Below are 18,331 nucleotides of genomic sequence, written 5' to 3'. Positions count from 1 at the left end.
AATCCAACTATTTTAATTTGTGACTTTTCAAAGATATTTGCTTTTGGTGACTTTTTTAATTTGTGTTATAAAATAGGATAGATGTGTGAATGGAAGTTGGGGTGTAGGTAGGAGTAAGAATAGGAACGAGTAAGACGAGTTATATGACAACTGCCTTCTCGAAGAAAATAAGTGTTTCCATAAGAAAAATATTGTGTAAATTAGTTATATAGCATTTTCTACGATAATATTTTTAAGATATAGCTTTAGAGTTTGTATTTCAATATATAACATTTAATATCTCAAGCTATAGCATATTATTATAAACTATAATGTTAATTTAAAATAATTAAAGAATTGTTTTTTAAAAAAATAAATAAAACGGACAAAAAGTATAAATGAAAATGACATCCTTTATTACTTATATTAAATACAATTATTAATTGGTGTTAATTGATTGACACTTTTTAAGAAAATTTAGAAGATATTCAGATTAGTTAGTTGTCTTAAATCTCTCAAATTAGTTTAAATAAGAATAAATTTTGATTTAATTCCTTAAAAAGCTTTAACAAATTTACATCAATTACAATCTGTTTTTCTTTTTTTTTTCAATTTCCACTATTCTTTCAGATTTGCAGCAGATATCACTCACTTTTGTTTTTATTTAGTAATTGAAGAAATTTTGACGTTGAAAAAAAATTGATTTGTTGTGATGGAGAACATTGTGTCGATATTAATTAAACATGGGGAAGATGAAATTCATCGGGTTGATTTTAATTACGATTTGTTAGTTTTAGTTATGATTTGTTGGTTTTGATTATGATTTGTTGGGTTTTAAAATGGAGAACATTGTGTAGATTTTTTTGGTTATTTTAAGATCTGAAATATAGATTATAGCTTGTTTTTTTTTTTGGATGAAACGGTGTTTTGGTATATATATCGTATCTGAAAACAACATGTAAATGTATATGTGTTTGAGTTTTAATAAAATTGAAGATTTTGCGTAATACTTGATTGAAGAACAAAATACAAAAAATGAATTTGATGGTACAGTGTATTTAGTCACTATTCAAAAAATAAGTATTTATAATTATATGGATCGTTGAAGTATGAAAGTTGTATTAATCGTGTATTAATTATGTTTCTGTTTGGCATATGAAGGTAAATGTTGATATAATTATGTATGAATTTTGCATGAAAACTGTATTTTTTTTTGTTTAGTTAATTCTTTTTGTGATGATGAAAGTTATATTTGTTTTTTAGTTTAGTAAATTTTTTTTGTTATCTATGGATATGTGTAATATTAATGAAATTGTTGGTGAAAAAATAGTATAAAATTGATTGAAATATGAAATGTTAGTTTGTTTGTCTGTATGAAATGTGTATTATTTTGGATACGTCTTTTTGTTATGTCCAACTTGACAACATCTACTACAAGTAACCTTTGACCTTTTGAATTTCACATCAGCAAACTCCTTCTAGCGTTCAACATGCGATTTTCTAACTGACCTACTTGGACCGGGTGCCATCAATTTTGGCTTTGAAATATAACTGGGAATATCTCATGTACTCTCGCAGGAGATAGGTTCAACAGAGATGACACATGCACATATGAATTTCTTCAGGCTATAAAAGACAGAACAGAAATATGCTTCATGCAAGTATCTTGTATCTAAGAATTGCAGTTACATGAATGGTGAAATCTCTCGTAACTACACACCTTGTGTTTAAATTTACTATGTACTTCTTTGGTCCTTCAACAACAACATACATATCAACCGTCGTGGTATCACCTAACATGGAAAATCAATGCTTATTAAAAATAGTTTCAAAAAATATGTCATTAAAAAATAAAATAAAAATCTTTAATATCAAAATAATTCACATTTCATATTATAAATGTCAAAAAAAAAATACAAATATTGCTTTACAAATCAGAAACAGACAAACAAACTATCAAATCATATTTCATACCATATTATTATGCAATCAGACAACTAACATCATGTTGACCAATTTTATACGATTTTTTCACCAACTATTTCATTAATACTACACATATCCACAAATAACAAAAAAAATTACTAAACAAAAAAACAAATATCATAAAATTTTATAACACTCTTAATACAATGAATTAACAGAGATTACTAAAAATAAATCAGAAAATTATAACAAATACCAACATGACGGATCCCATCTGCCACCATATTTGATTAATATTGATAAGTTATTGTCCATCAAAATAAATCACAATATTTCCATATAAAAAAAAACCCAGTAAAGAAAAAAAAGGGAGAAAAAATTCTGCAAACAGGAGAGTAAGAAACGTGATAAAGAGAATAAAAAAATTATATTTTAATTTGATTTAAATTAATTTGAGCATTTTAAGGAAACTGAATAATTTGATTTTTTTTTGAATTCCTTAATATGTGCTTATTTGTTAGTTATCCATTATTAATTTAAATTAATTCAAATCTCACAATTGGTGTTACTTACCAATTGATACATAAACATGTTTTACCTTTTTATTTTATTTAAAAATAAAATAAAATATAACTGTAAAAATAAAAATAAATATTTAAACATATTAATTAGTATTTAAATAATTACTTATAGTTTATTTTTAATTAAATATATTTTTAATTGATATGCTATAACTCAATAATGATATGCTACAAGTAATTTATTTTTAAAAAGTATGTTTATAACTTGATATATATAGCCTTAAATGTGTATGAGGTGTTATTTATATATATTAAAATAGTATTGATTAGTTATTGTGTTAAAGAAAACACCCTAAAAATAAATTTGTTCTTTTAAAAGCATGCAACAATAGATTTTATATAATGTAGAAGGTTTGACCGTTTGAAAAACTTTCATGATGAGAGATTAGAAATAGCGCAAAGAATAATTTTTTTAAAAAAAAAGTGAATACAAGAATAATAATAATGTTGGCTCATGATAATTACAGAGTATAAAATGAGGCGACAAAGAAATAGCCACATTAATAATTATGATACTATATAGGAAAAATTACGCGGATAAGTAAACCTATACTATTTAATTACTCATCATAGCTATAGTTTTCTATAATTACCACTCGAGACTAACATTATACATTAATTAAGTGGGCTGACTTCGAGTTTGTATAATTAGTCATGTTTGTATATGTATAATTCGCCAGGATATACAAATAAATATGTATAAAGTACAACTTTTTAGCCTATATACATATATAATTCCTCTCTCTCCCACTCTTTGCCCTCTCTCACTCGCTTCTCTCCTCCATCTTTCAATCTCGCTCGCCTCTCTCCTCCCTCTCCCAATCTCGCTTGTCATTTATACAAATATATATGTATAATATACAGTTATATACAATTATATACATATACAATTCACCTCTCTCCTCTCTCTCCCAGTATCGCTCGCCTCTCTCCTATCTCTCCCAGTCTCACTCGCCTCTCTCCACCCTCTCCCAATATCTCTTGCCATATATACAAATATATATATATATATATATATATATATATATATATAATATACAATTATCTAACCAATATACATATACAATTCATCTTTCTCTCACTCCTTTCCCCCTCTCTCTCCCCTCTCTCCTCTCTCTCACCTCTCTCCTCTAAATAATATGTAGCTACAAATTGTAATTATCAAACTATAGCTATAGAGAGTAATTAATTATATTTAAGTGACTATATGTGAAAGTTTCCCATATAATAAGCTAAACATTATTCTATTTTTCGATTATTAAGATGATTCTTATATTTAAATAAGGCAAAAACTATCTTTTTAAATCTTTCTATGTATGATATTTTTTTGTATTCATAATTTAACTCAAAAAGTGATGGATTCAAATCCTAATTCACACCATGGAATCTGCTTGTCTTAATAGTTCGAAACATAACTACTTAATTAATTTTGGAAATTTAACACTTGATTTTTATAAAATATATATAAACTACAAAATCCCTAAATAATATACTTAATTTTGACTAAAAGGTCCTTTTCATCCTTCCAAAACAATACATCTCCATTCCATATTAGTTGAATTTTTGAGGTATTTTTCATTTTTCAAATTAACTTAATTGTTCAATTTTAAAGACTACTTTTAAAATATTCTTTTAATTTTACCCTACATTTGAATTTTCAGTGTAATAATTTCAATAAATTTAACAATAATTAATAAGAATAAAAACAGAAAATTGTGTTCAATTTATATCTTAATCTATTTTTATTAACAATGGTTAACAAAAATTTATGGAATATTGGAGGGAGTAGTTAACTATGTGATTAAGTGTTGTAAAATAAGTGATACAGACAATCACAAATGCGTGATTGTCAACTCTTTTTAGAAGCATATGTTTTAATTTAATTACGTGCGTTGCTATAATTATCATTAATTTTTTTTATTTGATCGTTGACTCATGACCTGATGTCACGACCCAAATCCGGGCCGCGACTGGCACCCACACTTACCCTCCTATGTGAGCGAACCAACCAATCTAAACCTTAACATTTCAATGTAACATCAACAGAAAATAATGCGGAAGACTTAAACTCATTAATAAAAACCAATTCAATAACTATCAATATTCAACATCTATTATTCCCAAAACCTGGAAGTCATTATCACAAGAACATCTACTTTAAACTACTAATTCTAAGAGTTTCTAAAAGCTAAAAATACATAAGAAGCTAGTCCATGCCGGAGGTTCAAGGCATCAAGACATGAAGGAGAAGATCCAGTCCAAGCTAGACGCGTTAGCTCACCCTGAAGATCCGGTGTGACGAAGACTGGCTTGAGTTACTGTTGAGTCGAAGATGACGGCACGTTTGCTGCACTCCACAAATAACAAGAAGAAAAACATAAAAGTAGGGGTCAGTACAAACCACGGGTACTGAGTAGATATCATCAGCCAACTCAAAATAGGGAACAGTATGTATTAAGCAATATCATAAAATCAACTAATATCCTTAACATGCAGCATTTATAGTTACCATAACCCTTGGTTACAACACCAAGCACATCAATGAGGACTCACACCTCCTCATCATACTCATTTGGGAATTTAGTTCATTAGATTGGATATATTATCATATTTCAAGATTCATTATCTTTATTCCCCTCGTGTCGGTACGTGACACTCCGCTCCTCAATATACTATCCTGGTACCGGAACGAGGCACCCGATCCATATTCTATCCTGGTGTCGGAACGTGACACTCCGATCCTCATATACTATCCTGGTACCGGAACGTGGCACCCGATCCATATATATTCTATCCTGGAGTCGGAACGTGACACCCGATCCATATTCTATCCTGGTACCGGAATGTGGCACCCGATACATATTCTATCCTGGTGTCGGAACGTGACACCCGATTCATATTCTATCCTGGTACCGGAACGTGGCACCCGATCCCCTAATCTCACTACTTTCATTCATCAAGCCTTCTTTCATACCAAGGCATCATCATTATCAAAGTAGATTAGGGTTTCTTTTCAAGATTTGGGATTCAATAGCTTCATCATGCTTATTTATTCATAATTACATAATCACATCATTCATGCAAGCATACAATTAAGCATATAGAAGGGTTTACAATACTACTAACACATATCATTCACTATTAAGAGTTTACTACGAATAGCATGAAATAACCATAACCTACCTCCACCGAAGAATTGAAATCAACAAGCTATCTTCTCAGAATCCTTGCTATCCTCTTCGTTTCTCTCTCTTTCTACTCGTTCTCTTTCTTTTTTTGTCTCTTTTTGTTCTTTCTTATTTTTCTTATTCAAACCCTCTTTCTTTTACCCTAATTAGTATATAATTAAGAATAAAAGATGGCGATAATACCCCACTAATTAACTTAGGGTTACCTCTTTTAACCCCCAAGAATTTGAGTTATTAATATAAACCCACGAAATCTATAATTAAGGAAAGAATAGTCCAAAAACGTCCCTTAAAACGTGTAAGGAAATCCGATTCTGCCTGGGATTTGCGCAACCTGTGACGGGCCGTCGTGCCTGCGACGGTCCGTCCTGCCATTCCGTCACGAAGTTCAGAGAGTCGATTTTCAGTACCCAATTTCAGATTTTCTAAGTGTTTTGAAACGAGACCCTGCGACGGTCCGTCGTGCCCTTGACGGTCCGTCGTGGGGTCCGTCGCTTCTGCCAGTTTTTCCAGAATTGAAGTCTGTTGCTCAAGACGACTAAACGGGTCGTTACATTAGATACCAATTTACCCATCGTTCGTCCCCGAACGATCAAAAGAAGGAAAACAAGGGCGAAAAGGAGTACCTGAATCTGTAAACAGATGTGGGTATTTTTCTTGCATATCCGCCTCCTTCTCCCAAGTGGCTTCTTCAACCAGTCGATTCTTCCATTGCACCTTGATGGACGCAATCTCTCTTGACCTCAACTTGCGAACTTCTCTATCTAAAATAGCAACAGGCTCCTCCTCATAAGACAAGTTCTCATCAAGCAAAACTGAATCCCATCGGATAATGTAATTCCCATCCCCATGGTATCTTTTCAACATCGACACATGGAATACCGGGTGTACTCCGGACAGCCCTGGAGGCAAGGCTAACTCATAAGCCACCTCTTCTACTCGCTTAAGTACTTCAAATGGTCCAATGTACCTTGGACTTAGTTTACCCCTTTTTCCGAACCGCATCACCCCTTTCATGGGCGAAACCTTCAACAAGACTTGTTCACCTTCCATGAACTCTAAGTCCCTAACCTTTCGATCTGCATATTCTTTTTGTCTACTTTGCGCCGCTAGAAGCTTTTCTTGAATAGACTTCATTTTCTCTATCGAATCTCTCAAAAGGTTAGTACCCCAAGGCCTAACCTCAAATGCATCAAACCAACCAATGGTAGACCTAAATCTCCTACCATACAAGGCTTCGAATGGAGCCATGTCAATGCTTGAGTGATAGCTATTATTGTATGAAAACTCCGCTAAGGGTAGGAAGCTATCCCAATGACCACCAAACTCTATCACACACGCACGAAGCATATCCTCCAACACTTGAATCGTCCTTTCAGACTGACCATCGGTCTGAGGATGGAACGCAGTACTAAGGTCCAACCTAGTACCCAATTCCGCATGCAATGTTTTCCAAAACTTAGAAGTAAACTGAGTACCTCTATCTGATATGATGGAGAGTGGAACCCCATGCAACCGAACAATTTCTGAGACATAGATTTTGGCTAACTTCTCTGCATTGTAAGTCACCTTGACCGGAATGAAATGAGCAGACTTAGTTAACCTATCAACAATCACCCAAATAGAGTCATACTTACCCATTGTCTTTGGAAGACCAACCACAAAATCCATTGCAATCCTTTCCCACTTCCATTCCGGAATGGGCATTCTCTGAAGTGTTTCTCCGGGCCTTTGGTGTTCATACTTTACTTGTTGACAGTTTGGACATTTGGCAATAAAATCCACAATGTCACGCTTCATTCTACTCCACCAAAAGTGTTGTTTTAGGTCACGATACATCTTGGTTGCACCCGGATGTATAGAATACCTTGAACTATGGGCCTCTGTCAGAATAGTGTTGATCAAATCATCGACGCGGGGTACACATACCCTTCCCTTGATTCTCAAAACACCCTCCTCATCGATTTGTGCTTCCTTAGCCTCTCCCCGCAATACCTTATCTTGGATTCTTCTTAGTTTCTCATCATCAAACTGTTTTCCCTTAATTTTGTCAAGAAAAGAAGATCTTGACTCCACAGAAGCCAACAATCCTCCCTTCTCATTTACTTCTAATCTCATCAAGTCATTAGCTAGAGTCTGAACCTCTTTAGCCAAAGGGCGTTTAGAAGCTTGCAAGTGAGCTAGACTTCCCATGCTTCCCGCCTTTCTACTTAAAGCATCCGCTACAACATTCGCCTTTCCCGGATGATACAAGATAGTGATATCGTAGTCCTTTAGTAACTCCATTCATCTCCTCTGTCTTAAGTTCAAATCTTTCTGAGTAAAGACATACTGTAGGCTACGATGATCCGTATAGATCTCACACTTAACCCCATACAAATAGTGTCTCCATTGCTTTAATGCAAACACCACCGCAGCCAATTCCAAATCGTGGGTCGGATAGTTACGTTCATGCACCTTTTGTTGCCTTGAGGCATAAGCAATCACACTCTTCTCTTGCATTAGTACTGCACCCAAACCAGAATAGGATGCATCACAATAAACAATGAAGTTCTTACCCTCTACTGGCAAGGTAAGGATAGGTGCGGTAGTCAACAAAGTCTTGAGCTTCTGAAAGCTTTCCTCACACTCATCCGACCATACAAATGGAACATTCTGCTTAGTCAAGTTCGTCAATTGGGAAGCAATAGAAGAGAATCCCTTGACAAATCGGCGGTAGTAGCTAGCTAACCCAACAAAGCTCCTTATTTCTGACACATTAGTGGGTCTTACCCAATTCTTCACTGTTTCAATCTTAGAAGGATCCACCATCACTCCTTCCTTAGAAACCACGTGCCCCAAGAAGGACACTGCATCTAGCCAAAACTCACACTTAGAGAACTTGGCATAAAGCTTTTTCTCCTTTAACATTTCCAATACCAATCTCAAATGCTCTTCATGCTCCTTCTTGCTCTTTGAGTATACCAATATATCATCAATAAATACGATCACGAAGAGGTCCAAATATGGCTTAAAAATCCCGTTCATCAAGCTCATGAACGCAGCAGGGGCATTCGTTAGACCAAAAGACATCAATACAAATTCGTAATGCCCATACCTCGTTCGAAAAGCAGTCTTTGGCACATCCGTTGCCCGTATTTTCAATTGATGATAACCGGATCTCAAATCAATCTTAGAGAAGACACAAGCACCTTGTAACTGATCGAACAAGTCATCAATGCGGGGAAGAGGATACTTGTTCTTTATGGTTACCTTGTTTAGTTGTCTGTAGTCTATACACATTCGAAAACTCCCATCCTTCTTCTTTACAAACAAAACCGGAGCACCCCAAGGAGATGCACTTGGTCTAATAAAGCCTTTGTTCAATAACTCTTGAAGTTGTGCTTTTAACTCTCTTAACTCCGCGGGATCCATTCTATAAGGGGGTATAGAAATAGGGCGTGTGCCCGGTTCGAGATCAATACAGAAGTCAATATCCCTATCCGGTGGCATACCAGGAAGATCTGCAGGGAACACATCAAGAAACTCACGAACTACTGAAACCAACTCAATCGAAGGTACTTGGGTAGTGTTATCCTTGAGATGTGCCAAGAAAGCTAAACACCCTTTACTAATCATTTTCTTAGCACGAAGAAAGGAGACGATGCGGACCGGATTGGAAGTGTAGTCACCCTCCCACACTAACGGGTCTGTCCCAGGCTTGGCTAACGTCACCGTTTTAGCATTACAATCCAAGATTGCAAATTGCGGAGAAAGCCAAGTCATACCCAGAATTACATCAAAATCATCCATTTCTAAGATAACCAAATCTACATAAGTGTTGCTCCCCACAAAGTTTACCAAACAAGACCTATATACCTTTTCAACTACCACAGACTCACCCACCGGAGTAGAGACACGAATAGGCATATCAAGTAATTCACAATATAAATTTAGACCATTAGCAAATAAGGAAGATACATAAGAAAACGTGGATCCAGGATCAAACAATACAGAAGCCATGCAATCACAAACCAGAAGATTACCTGTGATGACAGCATCATATGCCTCCGCTTCAGACCGCCCAGGGAAAGCGTAACAATGGGCCATATCGTTTGTCTGTCCGTTGCCCCTACCATGTTGTGATGTAGTGGCTCCAGGTTGCCCATCACCTCGGCCGTTCTGGTGACCACCATTACCTCGACCACCACGTCCTCCAGAATAACGGCCTCTGCCATGACCACCTCTACCTCTAACATTTGGAGGTCTGTAACTCTGTTTTGGACAATATCTCTTAATATGTCCAATCTCCCCACATCCATAGCACTCTCAGGGTTCATGCATAGGTCTCTCAGAGAAGTGTTGACCGGTCAGAGGTGGACCCCCAACTACAGTCTGTAGTGAAGACTGAATTGGTCGGACTGAGTAACTTCCCAAACCCTGTCCTCTAGTGTAAGTACCGTTAAACTCACCTCCCTTTCGAAACCTTTTTGATGTTGATGTCGTAGTGAAGTCGTCTGGCTTCACTCCTTCCACTTCTATCACAAAGTCTACCACCTCTTGGAAGGATTTTACCGTTGCCGCTATCTGTAAGGCCGAAATCCGCAATTCTGACCTCAACCCCTTCACAAACCGGCGAATTCGCTCTTGGGGACTGAAACATAATTGGGTGGCATATCTGGATAGTGCGCGAAACCTAGACTCGTAAGCATTTACCGACATCCTACCTTGCTCTAGGCTCAAGAACTCATCCCTTTTCCTATCCCTCAAAGTTCGGGGGATATACTTCTCCATAAACAAGCTAGAGAATGAGGCCCAAGTCATAGGTGATGCCTCTGTTGGTTGACACTCAATATGTGACCGCCACCACATTTTGGCGTTCCCTTGAAACTGATAACTCACGAACTCAACACCAAACCGTTCTACTATACCCATCTTGTGTAGTAGCTCATGACAGTCAACCAGAAAATCGTAAGCATCCTCAGATTCCGCACCCTTGAAGACTGGAGGTTTCAATTTCAAGAACTTACTGAAAAGTTCATACTGATCATTTGTCATTATAGGCCCAGTAGTCAAACGTGGAAACGTGCCTATTTCCAATGGAACATCCATGCGGGGAGCCATAGTAGCCGCATGTTGTACCTCCGGAGCCTGAGGTACTGGTGCAGAAAACACTGGGGGTGTCTGGCCCTGATCAGACAACCCGCTAAGATAAGCCAGAACCTGATTGATCATCTCTAGGGTAGGTTGGGGTGGCATTTCCTCATTTTGCACTTGTTCATTCACCCCATCCTCCCCCTCTCTTATCACTTCCTCAGTCGGTGGGGGAGTCACTGCCCTAGTATCAGATGGGCTAGGTGCTCGTCCTCTTCCTCTAGAGGACGTCCTCCCACGACCTCTACCACGGCCTCTTGCCGCTGCTCTTCCTCGAGCTACAGCCCCAGTGGCTGGCTCAGACGCACCTTGTCTCGCCGGTGCTGGTGTTGGTGTTGGCATAGTCGTTGCTCTAGTTCTAACCATCTGCGAAAGAGAGTGAATATGGTCAGATACCAATTCGTATCGCCTAGATACCAATTGGACTCAAGTAGTAGCACGAAAGAAAGAATGAAAGAGTGAAATTTTCCTAAAGTCTTATAGCCTCTCAAGGAAAAGTAAAGTCGTCCCCCTACCGTTCCTTAAGACTCTACTAGACCTGTTCTTGTGTGATGAGACCAACGAACCTAATGCTCTGATACCAAGTTTGTCACGACCCAAATCCAGGCCGCGACTGGCACCCACACTTACCCTCCTATGTGATCGAATCAACCAATCTAAACCTTAACATTTCAATGTAACATCAACAGAAAATAATGCGGAAGACTTAAACTCATTAATAAAAACCAATTCAATAACTATCAATATTCAACATCTATTATTCCCAAAACCTGGAAGTCATCATCACAAGAACATCTACTTTAAACTACTAATTCTAAGAGTTTCTAAAAGCTAAAAATACATAAAAAGCTAGTCCATGCCGGAGGTTCAAGGCATCAAGACATGAAGGAGAAGATCCAGTCCAATCTAGACGCGTTAGCTCACCCTGAAGATCCGGTGTGACGAAGACTGGCTTGAGTTACTGTTGAGTCGAAGATGACGGCACGTTTGCTGCACTCCACAAATAACAAGAAGAAAAACATAAAAGTAGAGGTCAGTACAAACCACGGGTACTGAGTAGATATCATCGGCCAACTCAAAATAGGGAACAGTATGTATTAAGCAACATCATAAAATCAACTAATATCCTTAACATGCAGCATTTATAGTTACCATAACCCTTGGTTACAACACCAAGCACATCAATGAGGACTCACACCTCCTCATCATACTCATTTGGGAATTTAGTTCATTAGATTGGATATATTATCATATTTCAAGATTCATTATCTTTATTCCCCTTGTGTCGGTACGTGACACTTCGCTCCTCAATATACTATCCTGGTACCGGAACGAGGCACCCGATCCATATTCTATCCTGGTGTCGGAACGTGACACTCCGATCCACATATACTATCTTGGTACCGGAACGTGGCACCCGATCCATATATATTCTATCCTGGTGTCGGAACGTGACACCCGATCCATATTCTATCCTGGTACCGGAACGTGGCACCCGATACATATTCTATCCTGGTGTCGGAACGTGACACCCGATCCATATTCTATCCTGGTACCGGAACGTGGCACCCGATCCCCTAATCTCACTACTTTCATTCATCAAGCCTTCTTTCATACCAAGGCATCATCATTATCAAAGTAGATTAGGGTTTCTTTTCAAGATTTGGGATTCAATAGCTTCATCATACTTATTTATTCATAATTACATAATCACATCATTCATGCAAGCATACAATTAAGCATATAAAAGGGTTTACAATACTACTAACACATATCATTCACTATTAAGAGTTTACTACGAATAGCATGAAATAACCATAACCTACCTCCACCGAAGAATTGAAATCAACAAGCTATCTTCTCAGAATCCTTGCTATCCTCTTCGTTTCTCTCTCTTTCTACTCGTTCTCTTTCTTTTTCTGTCTCTTTTTGTTCTTTCTTATTTTTCTTATTCAAACCCTCTTTCTTTTACCCTAATTAGTATATAATTAAGAATAAAAGATGGCGATAATACCCCACTAATTAACTTAGGGTTACCTCTTTTAACCCCCAAGAATTTGAGTTATTAATATAAACCCACGAAATCTATAATTAAGGAAAGAATAGTCCAAAAACGTCCCTTAAAACGTGTAAGGAAATCCGATTCTGCCTGGGATTTGCGCAACCTGTGACGGGCCGTCGTGCCTGCGACGGTCCATCCTGCCATTCCGTCACGAAGTTCAGAGAGTCGATTTTCAGTACCCAATTTCAGATTTTCTAAGTGTTTTGAAACGAGACCCTGCGACGGTCCGTCGTGCCCTTGACGGTCCGTCGTGGGGTCCGTCGCTTCTGCCAGTTTTTCCAGAATTGAAGTCTGTTGCTCAAGACGACTAAACGGGTCGTTACACCTGAGTGCTCAACTAATAACGTTATTATAATTATTATTACTACTACATATTAAAGAGTATGTAACTTAATCATTCAATTATCAATACAATCATTGATTCTTCCCATATTCTTGAGAATTCTACACATATGTCATTGAATTGAAGAAATCAAAAATACCACAAATAAAATTCTCCGTGTCACATAAATTGGGATAAAGATAATAACATATTATTTAAAAATTGTGTGAATTTTATAAGTCACAATAATTAATGACTTAATTTTTTTAGAAATTAAAATAAACATTAAATTTTGAGAAACTCTCTAAATTTCATCTATGTCATACTTCATCTGTCCATATTTATTTCGAAAGTCAATTTGACTAATTTTTAAAGTTCAATTAGATTAAATTAATTTAATATTTTTTTAAAAAAAATATTATATATTCAAAAACTATACGAAAATTATTATAAATTACAATTTTTTGCATATTAATATGATGAAAGATACAACGTAAAATATTGATCAACATTTATATAGTTTGATTCTAAAAAAGAAAACCATAACAGTTAAAAGTAGATAAAGTGAGTAAGTATAAATTATGATAAAATAAGTAAGATACATGGGATCCGTACGAATACAGACTCACGTATTAGGGCCCGTTTGGATGGGCTTATTAAATGCAGCTTTAAAAAAATGCTTTTGAAAGTGCTGAAACTTATTTTTAAAATAAGCAGTTATGCGTTTGGATAAAAAGTGTTGAAGTTAAAAAAAAGTTGTTGATGTGTTTGGCAAATAAGTGCTGATAAATAGCTTTTTAAATCAAAATGTCTGAAATACCGTTAAAAGCTGTAACATAATAAAAGTTAATTAATTTATATTTTACAGTCATAAATAATTATATATTTCTATCATTCACATATTTCTTTCTCATCACAAATTATTTATAAGAGGAATATAAACTTATTATAGATTTTAAAGATATATAATTTGAATAGATTAAAGAACGATTTAAGATTTTATTTTAGTTTCGTCCATAGGTAATAATAATTGTCTATCATTCACATATTTCTTTATTATCACAAATTATTTATAAAAGGAATATAAATTTTTATTTAAGTTATATGTGCAACTTATTTTACATTTTAATAATATATAATTTGAATAGATCATTTGAAAGATTTAAGATTTATTTTATTTTTATTCATTAGCAATAGTAATTGTCTATCATCAACACGTGAAAAGGGAAAAATAGAAGAAAGAGATGTTAGGGTTATGTGGGTAATTTGGAGATAGTATAAAAATATTAAGGGCAAAAAGGTAAAAATGTGGTCAACTTAAAACAGCTTATAAGCTGGAAAAAAAAGCACCCCTACCCCAGCTTTTAACTTTTGGTTTAAAATATTTTTTTTTAACTTAAAATAAGCTGTTTTGAGTATTGTCAAACAGCTAAATAAGTCAAAAACCAGCTTTTAAGTCAGTTTGACCAGCTTTTAAGCTGAGCCAAACAGGCTCTTAGTGTTTTGTAAAACATTCAATGGTGTACTTTTTTTTATTGGTTATCATCAAGGGTGTTAATACATGAAAATGTGAAGTGGCTATTAATGTTTATAATACTCTATTTTATTGCAAGAGAATAGAAATTTGTAACAATTAGTCATCTTATTAAAAAAATGTCCTGTATAACATTAAGGGCATTTTAATTTTAATTTTAATTTTTGTTTCATAAAAATGATAAAAAGTGGAAAAGCTGACATTAGCATTTGAGAATATTCTCTTCCACTTTAAGAACATAAAAATATACTTTAAAAATGAGATCAATTACTATGGATAAGAAAATCATCGTCAAACTCAACTCATTTTTAGAAATATTATTTTTCTTAATGTAATTATTATATATTCATATTTAATGATTAATGTTATATTTATAATAGTACTTTATTCCTCTCCAAGTACGTAAATTTATAACAATTAAGCATGTTATCAAAGTATATCTTGTAAAACATATATCATTCTTTTTATCATGATCAAATTTTTTAATTAAAATAAATTAAATTAAAATAGAAAATGATATTAACGTTTATAATACTTTTTTTTTTAACTTTATAGTCCACCTACTTCCACCCTAAGAACAAATTTTTATAGCAACTAGCCATGCAATAAAAAATGAGTCTTCTAGAACATCTTCATCAAGTAATAATGGAATTAATTAACCATTTTAAGTATCTAAATATCACAACAAATTCATATAGCGAATTTCAATTAATTGGAAATTGAGATTGTCACGCTTTTTTTTTACCCCACTTTTAAAAGAATTGGAGTTTAACAAAGAAGTTTTTTCAATTAAAATGACTATTTTAGAAAAAAAAATATTTATTATTCAGAGCCTTGTCACTTATAATTAAGTTTTGATATTTTAAAATTATCCTATTCAATCCATAATCAAAAGAAAGTAGACTTTTTATTTTTATTATTTTGCAAATTAAAAATTTAAACAAAGAATTTTATTGATCAAAGAAAAGGTATTAAAGCACCCTCAAGTCTCATAATTCTAGCATGATCGCTTGATTGATCTATATCTGAATTGAAATCATTTTAGAATATATTAAGCTTAGAAGCCTAAAATTGCTTGTGTTCCACAAAATTTGTTTAAACTTGTTTTAAAACTTTACCTTATTTTATTAGTACGTGGGGTAATACAGACAACAATACTTCTCAGCCTCGTCATATATGACTGATTTGTTTGTGTGTCGCTCATAAAATTCACATAATGCACTTCAAATGGTATTTTTACTATTATCAACCTAATTATGCTCCTAATGATTTAATTAAAGTGCTCTTTTTTTTCTTTATTTCTTTAAGAAAAAGCCAAAAAGGCCCATTTTATTTATTTAAAAAAATACACCTCCCTTATATGGTCTTAATTAAGTCCTAACAATTTTTAATAATATTAAAATTAATTATCAAATGATGTAAAAGACCATTAAAAATAAACAACATTAAATCTATTTGAAATAAATTTAAATAAAATACTTTTGGATGTTCCCATGGAACCATATAAAGTTGATATAAGTAGATATACTAGAAACTAAAATCAGTATAAATGTCTTTTTTTTATTTGGACAAAATACTATATATAGTAGTGATTCACCCATTAAAACTATGAAGTTTCCAAAGTGTAGCTCACTTTTTATATTAACCTATACATTACTATTTGTTTGCTAAACGTTAATCGTTTGCAATTAACTGAAGTTGATTCAACAATCAAAGTTAATTACAGAGATTTATAACATAAATTTATTAATTTAATATAGATTCATCACTCAAAAAATATCCAAAGAAAATTATTGATTTTATTTTATTTTATATATATTGAAAGAAGAGCACATATTATTAATCATACAAAAGAGAAAGCAACTTAATTTAATAGAACTCATTCAAATATTGTTTAATTATATAGCGTAGAATATTGAGTTTCATGTTTTAATAAAAAACAAAGCAAGAGTTGGACTTTTAAGCATGCAAAAATAAAATTAAAAAAATCACAATATTATATCCTAACAATCAAACAAGACACCAAAGTTTTATTTCTAAACTATTTTTTTATCCTAAAATTAGTTATTTTTATTCTTCACACCAAATCATCCATAAAAATAAATCTCCAACTCCACTTTATTTATTATTTATCTGCGTTTTTAGCTCTCTTTTTCCTTTTTCTCTCATTCCAACTTTTCCAAGATCAAAGTTTACGAACTTTCTAACATTTCTCCACTCTGATTTCTTTTCATGTTTTATTTTTACTTTAATTTTCAAAATACAATATTAAATATTAATTAATAGCTAGGCAGTATAATAAAATAATAATTATTTTATATGTCAAATCCAACTTTTCGTAGCAAATAAAAGATAACCCGAGGACGTGAAGTCTAAAATTCAAATGAGTCCTACAATTTTCAAAAAGCAACCGTGGATTGAATTTTTGTCGTGTGAGTTTGGTGAGGAATTCAGGTTAAGAAAGAAGAAAAAGTATTATCGATTCATTGTTTTCTCCCCAGATTTGTATATAATAAATACCAATAAATATCAATCCAACTATTTCTACTAAGCTTAAAAAAAAAAAAAAAGGTACATTCAGTCAGACTTGAAAGTGACTTTAATATATGGGGGGTGTCTTCTCTTTTTTCCAATAAACTTGTGGTTTAAAATTACATGAAGAATTAATCGTTACGACAAATAATTAATTGTAAACTGTCATGATAAAATGAGGGGAAATAATTAAATCCTATTTTAAATTTGTTAATTTGACTTAAATAACTATTTGTATTAATCGTAAAAATAGTACAATTCAAATTTTTATGAAATAACATTAATCTATTTAATTTTTGATCAATAGACATTAATAAGGACGAGAATTTTCAAAGATATTTGCTTTTAATTTGTGTTATAAAAAATAGGATAGATGTGTGAATGGGAGGTGGGGTGCAGGTAGGACTAAGACGAGTTCTAATGAGAAAATAATGTCACTATATTCTTGCATGAGACTTAAGTTCGCTAGGTCAAAATTGATATCCCTATTGTGATGTGACATTTTTATAATAATATAATAAATAACTATCCATTCTACTACTATAGTCCATGGGCTGAGCTTGTGCTCATGTCATCGTCATATCTATTTTTTCACAATACATATACTATGAGATAGAGGGTTTAATTAATTTTTCACATCACAATAATCTTAGACAAAAAAAGAAAATGGGTGCTAAGCTTACAGTTATAGAAAATAGGTGCACCGATGCTATTGAAATTAGAGTTTGGGTTCCTACTACTCGACCCGACAAATTTCAAAGCATTATCAGAATTGAAGGTAAAGGTGGCTGGAAGGAAGTGAATCCAAAGAATTTCATCCATGCAGATGCAACGATTCTTGATGATGAAGATGAATTTGTATCGTCTACTATGTTCATGATTTATATTGATGGTGTTTACACAGGATATTACTTTCTTATCACAGACTTGGTTAAATATGCCAAGCTCATCATATGTAACAGAAAAAATGAACATGGGACTGTTGTTATACAAGGAATCAAACCAACCTTCAACTTCTGCAGATTCAAGTAATCTTTTTAAAAAACTTTCAAATGTTACTAGCTACTTTTGGTT

This window comes from Solanum lycopersicum, chromosome 8, assembly GCF_036512215.1.
Source record: "Solanum lycopersicum chromosome 8, SLM_r2.1".
Taxonomy (NCBI): domain Eukaryota; kingdom Viridiplantae; phylum Streptophyta; class Magnoliopsida; order Solanales; family Solanaceae; genus Solanum; species Solanum lycopersicum.
The sequence above is the reverse complement of the archived record's forward strand: the minus strand, read 5'-3'. Positions refer to the sequence as shown.